This window comes from Euprymna scolopes, chromosome 24, assembly GCF_053919585.1.
Source record: "Euprymna scolopes isolate OS-2025 chromosome 24, ASM5391958v1, whole genome shotgun sequence".
In the NCBI taxonomy this organism is placed as follows: domain Eukaryota; kingdom Metazoa; phylum Mollusca; class Cephalopoda; order Sepiida; family Sepiolidae; genus Euprymna; species Euprymna scolopes.
In genome coordinates this window covers 19,494,623-19,505,774 of record NC_136505.1, presented here as the reverse complement: position 1 = coordinate 19,505,774, position 11,152 = coordinate 19,494,623, and positions in this window count along the sequence as shown.

The window sequence follows — 11,152 nt, the reverse complement described above, 5'->3', positions numbered from 1 at the left end:
ATCAGAGTTTGAATAGTCTTTGATATTTATTGGCCCTGAGTCTGAAAATTCACCTAGCTGAAACGGGATATTTTTATTAGAGTAATAAAGTCAGTTTCTTGCTTTTTGACGATCTCCATAACACATATGTTATACTGTTAATTTTGTTCCAAAATACATTTATGCATATACTTTTTCGTGTCAGATTTTTCCTTTTTTTGCGCAGCTTTTTTTTATTCTCCTACATCATCGATTCTATCAGTCATAATGTTTATATCTCTCCTTTATCATGTGGTAGAGTTTTACCGCAACTGCCAAAATAGTTTTCTTTTGATTAAAACGTCCTCTTTGAAATATTTGAATAAACTAGTTATCATATCTTTTTCCTGATCCTATGACTCATTTGTCTCTTTATTGCTCAGTTACTTTTAACGAGATTATTTGAAAAACACTAGTTAATCTAATTCTTAGTTTACTCCACGGCCCCTTTTTGTCTCTTGATGCTCCTCCCATGTTTGACGAGATTATTCAAAATAATTTCGGCCTATTTTTGTCTCTTAAGTACTTAGTCACTTTTGACGAGATGTTTAAAGATAATTACGGTTGGCATCTGACCTAACGTGCTAGAGGCAATATTCATGCTCCCGACTAAATCGCAATCTCTTATGAAACAATTATTGCATTTTCCCCTTTTCGTGACAGAATACAGTCTTACCTTCTCATTAAGCTATTTAATACGAGCATTGTTTAGTTACTCACTTCTCTCTCATTTCTGCTTTCCTTTAAGCTTCTTTGTTCGTAAACCGACCCGTCAAAAATCCAGTCATTAACTTCTGGTGGCTAGGTTACGGTCCATATCCGGGAAATGTTATTCATTATCCGAATTCTTTCAACAACTTTTACGCTGCCTAAAGAAAAAAATTGTCGCTATTTATATTTTCCATCTCTATAAACGAGGACTCTAAGTACTCTAAATGTTTAGTGGGCACTTAACTTTCTACCAGAGCAGCAATGTAAGCAGCTGCATCTTATCGTTAAAAAGAGTTTCAGTTTCAAAGAATAATTTCCTTCATGTCAAGTGTCCTACCTGACCGCCACGCACTCTTACTTGTCATTAATTTCAAAATTAAAACGACTTTAAATTTTAATATTTCAGTGTTCAGTATTTATCTAAATCAAAGTAACAAAATACTGACAAACAAAATCATCAGAAACGGTTAGAAATCTCGCAAATAAATCAAAATTATTTTTAAATCGCTCATCATACTCTGTTCTAAGAATGAGCGTGTCTTTTCTTTTTCAGGCACTTATTAGAAACAGAAGTAAAATAAAAAAAATTGCAATGTCGTTATATTTCATAATCTTTTTTCACAATCGTATAATAAATAGTCAATTTTAAATAACAAATAAGCTTAGAAAAAAATTGCTTATCTTTATAATAAAGTCAGATTTTTTTGTACTTACTAAACACATACATTATATTCACATTTGTTTCATGTTATAATAGATTAACCATCTATGTACGTCTTGTAAAACCTCCAACTAAGTTTTAACACTTTTAAAACTTCAGTAATTCATAAACAACCACTTAAACAGTCCTAATACAAACTTATAAAAATATGTTCAAGTCAAAATATTTATTCTAACTTCGTCTCTAAAACAAAGCAAGCTATTTGCTACGTTAAAATGAGTATGAAGCAATATCTCTTATAATAATGTATAACTGACCCGCACGAAAAGAGCTTTTTGTTTTAACACTAATGCAAAATTGACGGTAAACCATGGTCCCTACAAAACATCCTTGACCAAGAAGAAAATATGACTGACAGGACAGACGAAAATTCGAAAATCAACAGACAAGAAGAAAAGAAGTGGATAATTGATTCACCAATTGGTGCAATATCCCTTCTTTTTCCCAAATTCTACGCTTTTGGACTGGTTTGTTTTTATGTCCCTCGACTGCATTTTCCGTGATAACGTTTATTTTTCTTTATTTTCTTTTTTTCTTTTTACTCTTTTTCATAAAAAGCCTGGTTACAGCATTCAAATTAACATTAACGTAACGTGGCTGTCACTTCAAAATTTCAGACTTCTTGGACCCACACGCTGTCTACTACCACCAAAAACAATAAAACATCAAAAGGAAAGAAACCAAAATCCGACTCATCATTTGTTTTTTGTTTTTTTAGTCCAAATGAAATGCATTTATTCATGGCTCCTCTAAAACAACGTACTGAACGTTATATTACCACGTGAGATTTTTAAAATTTCTGTCTCACCACTAGCTGATGCTGGGGTCAGCCAGCGATTTCTCCCCCTTGACTTGTGTTTACACGTCCATCTTCACTCGTGAGCACTTTTCTTCTCTCTCGGCCACGTGGTGTATTTTCCTCTCCTTTTCTTGTGACGCAAGCTTATGCACACTTGCTAATTTGCATACGTGCTTTGACGGCTACTGCTGCTAATATTTTCGCTAAAACAAAAACAAACGGTCAATTTTTTTTTAAATTTGACCCCTATTATGACCCCTTAACAGTTATTGTTTGGAGCTTAAATCAAGTTATCAAGTTAGATCCATGTCCAAGGAATCTATATCTAAAATTTCAAGTGTTTAGACCCAAAATTATCGGATGAGTTTGGTAGAGTTCTCAAAGGTTAAATCGTTGAATTTTGACCCCTTAACAGCAAAATTTCTGGCCGAAAACCGATCACAAAGATTTCCCCAAATCTCTGTACACTGTATATCAAATCTCGGGTCTGTAGACTTAAAATTGACAAAATTATTGCATAGGGAAATGTACACAGACAGGCAGACACACAGACACGTTCACTAAAACTTTCTGCTATGGTTTCAAATAATCTTAAATAACAAGGGGAAACTTGATTCCAAATATTTCTTTAGCATTACAATCTAGGTTTCTCTCACACTTCAATACACACTCTGTTACACATTAACACATAATGATGAAAATAGAACCTCATTTTGGAAGGAAATGATTTAGTTATTACTTATGTGTTATTCTATTCGCTTATCTTTCCACAGGGTCACATTTAGATACAAGGTTGGTTATAATGTATAGCATTTAGCTGCCCAAGATTGAGCGTTTGTAATTGGGGTAAAATAAAAATTGCCTCAGAATAGAAGGATTTAATTTTTACTGACCGGGGACAGAAAAGATAAAGTGTAGTATCAGAACAGGTACTACACTTTGAATTATTTATGTGATAAAAATATTACATAAAAAAGTGTGAGAAAATGGGGATCGTTGGTTATCTTTTATCTTATATTATCTCTCTTACTTTTTACTATACTCATTTAACTCACCACAATACCACATTTACTCCTAATAAAAAGTGTCAATATTATATATATATATATATATATATATATATATATATATATATATATATATATATATATATATAGTAAGTTATAAAAATATGTATGGCAATTAAGCTACACAGAATATTCCGCGTTTCATCCACGCTAGGATTCGTCGCCCATTAGCTGATTAGGCAGGGAACGGTGGAAACTAGGGATCTGATTGGCTAACTAAAAACTCAATAGAAGGCACGTATATAAAAACGCGAGACAACCACAACTCTTCGCATAAGCCTGACGAATCCTAGCGTGGACGAATCGCGGAATATTCTGTGTAGCTTTGTAGCTTAATCGCCATATATATTTTTATAACTTACTACCTAGTTCTACCTATGCATTAAGCACTGTTGCAGTAAGTACTTAAAGTTTAAGCATAAAATAATACTTTCGTATATTAATTTATGTGATTAAATGAAGTAGTTATATATATATATATATATATATATATATATATATATATATATATATATATTTATATATATTTCATGATTTTCTTGGGGGTAGAAAACTTTATTAAGGCAATCATGAAGGGAAGACGTATTCCTTCGGAATTCATTTTATATTAAAAAAAAAAAAAAACGACCGAGAAAAAGGAAAATGGATAGCGACTAAAAAATAAAAGTAGGGAAATAGAGGGAAAAAAAGTGTCAATTTTGATGAGTGAGGGCGAAACATGTCAATTGACTCGTCTTGATTTTTTTTTTTTTTTCTATTTCCCTACTTTTATTTTTTAGTCGCTATCCATTTCCCTTTTCTCCTCGGTCTTTATTTTTTTTAATATAAAATGAATTCCGAAGGAATACGTCTTCCCTTCATGATTGCCTTAATATATATATATATATATATATATATATATATATATATATATATATATATATATATATATATATATACATTTATATATGTGTGTGTGTGTGTGTGTGATATGTTTCAAAAAATATTAATAAGTTTTTAATAAAAAAATATATTTCCATAAGATGGCTAAAACATCAATAAATTGTATGCCAATAAAAAATTTATGTAGTGTTAAAAATCCAATCAATAAAATTTTATACAAAAATATCTGCCTGTCTTCCCCTTCCACCAAAAACATCCTTACGGTTTAAGGAAAAAAGTTATCGCTTTTGGGTTAAATTTTCCAGTGGCCTTGATAACATTATTATAAATGCATAAGTTTCTATCATATGTACAAGTTTCCCATTGTGTATTTTGTGTACGAATTATCGTGATATGCAAATAAAAAATGAACGTATGCTTTATATATAGATTTTGTGCCACTGCAAAATTATTAAACAGAAAGAAAAAAACTGACAAAAACAAATTGTTAGTTTATTTATTAAAAAAAACTTAAACTCACTGATATGTAAAGCTCCAAATATCGGAAAATTTCTATATAAACAAACTTAAATCGACATCATTTTATGAACTCTTTCGATAGTGGCAACAAGATCTATATTACTCGTACGCTGTAGCTATATTTGTAAGGACGCTTTCGGTTATAGAATTGAAATCGGTAATTTTATCGGAATCGGAAATTTAGAAAAGAATCGGTAATTGTATCGGAATTTAGGAAGATTTTAGAATCCTCCCATCACTAGTATATATATATATATATATATATATATATATATATATATATATATATATATATATATATATATATATATATATATATATATGCACTATGGGCGTTTCAAAAGTAATATCTCCTATATTTTATCCTACCCAAATGTATCAGAGATATTACAAACCACATTGTCATGATGAATGAACTCATGAAGGCATTCTTGAAAGTTTCTCCTCTCTGTTACAGATATTGGGGGTGGCTTACTTACACTTTTGTTTTACTTCTAAAATCTTTTCACACACATGTGCTTTTTAAAAGCCTCTGTCTCCTCGCCACCTTGCGCCGACCATCAGTCAGCGCCTTCTCGTCTTCGTTTTCAAACGTCTGTTTTGCCCACTCCTCACTTTGCTAATTGGCACACATGCTTTAACAGCTGCTGCTGCTAATACTTTCGCTAGTCAGCTATCCTACAGCTGCTAATGATTATTTCACACGCACTTATACATGCTCTGTTGCAGAATATTATTTTGTTTCGTCGTAAATACATCTTGTCTTTTTAGTTTAAGCTCCCACCTCCAATTGATAGAATTTGAATTGTATATATATTTTTTTGTAAATAAAAAGGCCATAATGTTTTGTTTTTTTTACACAGTGATCACCACTTATCAAGGCCCGAAAGCCACTCAGGGATAAGGGTTGTAGATAACGTTAATGGGATTGCCTATAGTGAAAATGTGGTATTTTATTTACTGGGACTAGTTTGAAAGAATAGACCACAATGAAGGCACATCACTCCCATCTCCTCCCATTCAATTTGGCCTTGTACCAGATTCATTGTTTAATTTTTTCGGTATTTTTTGTGAAATGCTTTTGTAAAATTTGTTGTAAGAATTATCTACGATTACCCTAGAGATGCTCGGGGTCAACTCCATGAGTACATGCCCAAAAAAGTCAAGAATAAATCCTCATACACAAATATTCTGAGAAAGCAGCGTTTTTATATGACTGGATGCTCCTACCTATCTCTCTCCCTCCCCATGACATTGTGTAGAGACATATACGCAATCCAACCTGCGCAGTTTACCATGAGAAACCCCCACCACCAAATGATGGAATTGAAAATTGTACTTATATATTTTTGTAAATAAAAAACGTCGAAACCCCGAGATAATATGCTTAAAGAAATAAACAAAAAGGGTGACACACAATTCCAAACCCACTCCACCTAATTTGACCTTGTGCCACATTCTTTGAGTAATTTTTATCAGTATTTTTCTGTGAATATTTCTTTTGTAAAATTTATTGTAAGAATAATGCATGAATTAATATAATCAAAGTATAGTATCTGTTTCTTGATATTTTATATATTTGTCAGGATGAATTTTATACAAATTCGGTGAATCACAGAAAAGAGGAAAAAAGATGCATTTATGTAATCAAAGATTAAAGTTTGTTTGCAAAATATTTGAATTGTTAATTGACGATGGATCGAAGCCAAAAACAATCAAAATATTTGATTGAATTATTTGGAAACCAGTCAAACTACCACATTATATTTTCATTTTATTCATGTCCTTTGATTGATTAGATCAAGAGAATTGTTTAAACACAATCACCATTGAACATGAATATATAGATTTTTTAGTGGATGCTGGCGCGCTTGGAAATTGAAAATGGTGCAGAAATTACGCTGGATTACAAATACAATCAAACATATGATGTTATTTAGTCGGATTTTCAAATATTCACCCAAATAGCATGTAATCTGACGAATCAAACTTTGCTTTTCATTAGGTAGTGTTGTACTATAGCAACCCACGTTTGTATGCTGGTCACAGCACCAAATCAGACTAGCAGGTACCTGGTCGTAATTTTCTGCACTTTACATTCTGAAAATGATAGAAATTCAGTGCACCCCTTGTTTACTGATAACATAATTTGCACCATCTATAAACTTTACCAAGTTCTCTCAACTTCTCACAACACGCCAGGCCTCAATATAATATGTGTGTTCTCAAAAACGAAATCTCCTGTTCTTCAAACGGATTGCTTATATACAGCCTCAGATCGTCTAATCTGCATACGATCGTCAAGAATTCGGTGAGATTTTGGCATTAGTTCACGTGATCATCGAAGACAAAAATCACCTGGGCGTCACCATTTTCTATCGAAACACGTGGTCGTTTTAGAGACAAGTAATATTTGCACTCATTGCAATTTTCTCTACACATTCAAATAGCGTTTAAGTTCGCAAACAAGACATTGCTTTTCATTTGATAGTGTTTGTACCATGGAACCCACGTGCGTATCCTGGTCACAGCATCAAATCAGAGTATGTAATTGTTGAGGTGGTACCAGTACAGATTCTGATGATGGACTATTTCTGACGTCACTTTCAGTAACCAGTTTCTGCTATAAGTAGTCTGGGGCTGAGAATCAGTGGAAGTGGATCGAAACCTTACTTTGTCCTTCCAGTTGAGCAGGGTCCCACTCAACCAATATACGTTTCTGTATTTTCTGTTAATATATATTTCATTTCACTGTTTTCAAGCCTTCTCGTTCTTCTTTCAACATTTAAACCACAACAGTAACACTATCCCGCTCTTTTGTTGAGCCCCAAATGTTGCAGCAAAAATAGAGAATCCAAACAACAAAATCTTTTACAATTTATCATAGTAGAATGTAGACATCCTCCTCCATACATTCGTACCTTATAGCTGTAATCAAGTCCCTAACCCCTAGCAAGAGGGAAGAAAAGTGGAATGTTCACTTCCTTCATTTTTTTTGTAATTCTGCAATTGTTTATCATGTATTCCTGAACTGACATACCTCAAAATACTAGCAATCATATTTTTATAGTTTTATCCTTGTCTCAAACTTGAAAGTGTCAAAATAATCACAGTCACATAGAAAACACCCCAACCTCTTCATGTAAAGAACGGCTTTCGGAATCGTCACTGGTAACATTCCCAATTTAAGAACAGCTTTCGGAATAGCAACATCATTTTAGTAGTAGGGTTGATTGTCCAAATATTTGCCACAAATTTAACCTTGATAATAACTGTCAGTATCCCTATACGGAAATAGTATGAACCAACAAAGAAATTTGGGGTGGCAGTGTCGGTCGGATATAATAAGGTTTACTAAAAACTACTTGTATCCGCCAAATATAAATGAGATTTTCTGAATCAACATAGTGGAAAACCTATAAAACGATTTTAAAGGCAAGGAAAGTAAAGATTTATGTTTTTAAAAAATTGGTCTATAATCAAACGCCCAGCCCCAACCTCATCATATTAAGAACGGCTTTCAGAACAGACACCGCCAACCTCCTCTGTCACCTGCAACATTTCCTTATTAAAAACAGCTCTTTGAATAGACACCCCATGCTGTGAGTAGGGAATGTCGGGCTTGGCAAAATAATTTGCTTCATATTTAACGTTGATAATCGCTGTCAGGATCCCGAATCGCAAATACTAAGCAACAAAAGGAAAAAAGTCGTTAGGTTAAAGGAAAGTGTGTCTTTAATTTTTCTATAATAAAACACATACGATATTGGGTCATCAACTGAATTCTAAGGTGCTAATGCGGGAAACGTAAAGTAAACAATGGTAAGCGTGAATAAAATGTTATGTTTCAGGATTGTTTTGTTTGTTTTGGGGAGTATATGCGCGATGTTAATGTGTGCATAGGTACCGAAAAAATGTAAATAAAGAAAAACATATGAAGAAGGGAACGGCCTGTTATAATACAAAGCGAACAAAAAAAAAAGAGATAGCACCGTTATCGGTTTCCTTATTATAATCGTAAGCGAAAAAAGAAAAAAAATAATATCCATACATTGTATATATTTTGTTTCACGGTTTTCTTTCTTTTCTTTTTTTTGTAGGGTGTAAATATGAGGGTATAAGTACGTAACTTTATGATTATGAGAATTAAATAATTTTGTATTCAATATTCATAAAACTATTGTTTCATGTAGCGAAGGTTTGATGTATAAAGGTTTGATGTGTTCTTTTTGAAAGAAGGTGTTTATTCTCGAATAATAGATTATTATGTTATCAGCCAATGAGAATAGATGGAATGTTAGTAAGGGGAAATTATTTTTTTTTTAATCAGGAAGTGAAAAGGTAAGTGTATGCCTATAAGTGTATGATCCAGTTAAGAAGTGTGTTAGGACAATATAGTTATAATGTGTATATATCTTCCTGGTCTTGACTGGGGGCGTTAGAGGACTTTAGATTTAGAGGGAAAAATAGGAACTACTTCCTCTAAAGATATTGGCGATCCTGATGATGTTTTTCCTAGGATGTAATGTAGGATTTTATTATAACGAATAAATGTGTAAGAAACGGCGTTCTAAAGTAACATAAGATCGTGAATATTATTTTAGACATAATAAATTTGTATGTGGCATCTGTTATTGCAAACCTACGGTAATTTGATCCGGAGGGGAAATTCTGCCATCAAATTATTATATATGGAGATTATGCTTTTTTTCAATTACACGACATAATTTTGATAAATTATGTGAACTTTAATAACCTTATTTTCTGCAAATTATTTGAAAATGATTTTGCTTAACTTAGACTGCTGTTAATAGGAAACATTTTTAAATACTCACCTAAAAATAAAAACAATCCAAAGAATAACTCATTTTAAATCAAATAATATAATAGTTGTCTACTATGAATGTAAAAGATATGCAAGCAATTTCAAAACTAAAATCATCTGTGAATGGAAAAAAGAGAACCATACGATGCATGACTCGTTGTCTCTCTACTGTGTATACGATGCAAGACTGTGTTGTTCTGCCCTCTACTACTCAACTGATGCAGCTAGAAAGATCTTGCAGAACACACCAGTAATGCAAAAAAAACTGTAAAAATAGTGCAGAAAATGTTTTATGGTCACGTTTTTAAGAAATACAACAAAGAAAATACCTGTATCCCGAACAGCATCTGGCAGGAATGTAACATGGTCGTTAGATTTTGACACGAACACGACGTTGTGTACGAAAATCTCGCAAAGAAACAAAGGTAAGAATTTCGACGTTTTTTTTTTTATTATTATTACATTTTCACCCCAAACAAGGCAAATTGCCACTTTGGTGTAGGGGGTTACTATCAGGGGCAAAACTACTGGGGTACTATGTAGGGATTTGGGCAGCAAGATGTCGGTTCACGTTACACTTGAACTTTTGCATGCAAGTACAATTGGGGAAGCAGGGACCTGGAATGGAATTCCAGAGTCTAGCGGTTCTGGGGAAGAAACTACTGAAGTTTTTTTTTTATTACATCTTCACCCCAAACAAGGAAAATAGCCACTTTGGTGTAGGGGGCTACTATCAGGGGCAACTATGTAGGGATTTGGGCGGCAAGATGTCGGTTCACGTTACACTTGAACTTCTGCACGTCAGTACAGTTGGGGAAGCAGGGACCTGGAATGGAATTCCAAAATCTAGCGGTTCTGTGGAAGAAACTATTGGAGTAGAAAGATCTTTTACATCTAGGGATCTCTACAGTGTGGGGGTGGGATTTAGCAGCCTGTCGGGTTTGTCGAGGGTGCTCACGTCCTGGGGGCACAAATGATTGCAGTTCGTCAGAGCACTCAACACTAAAATACTTGTAGAACAAGCAGAGGGATGCAACATTTCGTCGATGGGACAGAGGCTGAAGCTTAGATGCCAGTTCAGGGCCTATCAGGTTTGCGACTCTCTTTTGAACCTTGTCAAGAAGCGAGAGACTAGTAGCAAATGCACCAGCCCAAATGTGACAGCAATACTCCATACATGGGCGAATGGTGGCCTTATAGAGGTACAGGATACTTTCGGGTGTTAGTAGTTGTCTAGCACGGTAGAGAGAGCCCACCTTTCTTGCAGCGGCCCTGGCAATGCCTTCAATGTAATTGTTCCAACTCATGTTTCCTGTGAACGTTAGGCCAAGGAGTTTTAAAGATGTACTCTCAGATAAAGAGTCGTTGGCCATTGCTATAGGTGGTAGAGAGGGTTTCTTGTAATTATTGAATGAAGCTAGTTTAGTCTTGGCAGCATTGAACGTGACCAACAATTTTTGTCCCCATTCCATCACAGATTGGAGGTCTTCCTCTAGTGTTTCTGTCATTTCTTTAGAAATGTGTTCATTCGTCTTCTTGTCGTGCCTGTTATAGAGTGTGGTGTCATCAGCATATATACCCATCTCAGAGGCAATTTTGTCGGGAAGGTC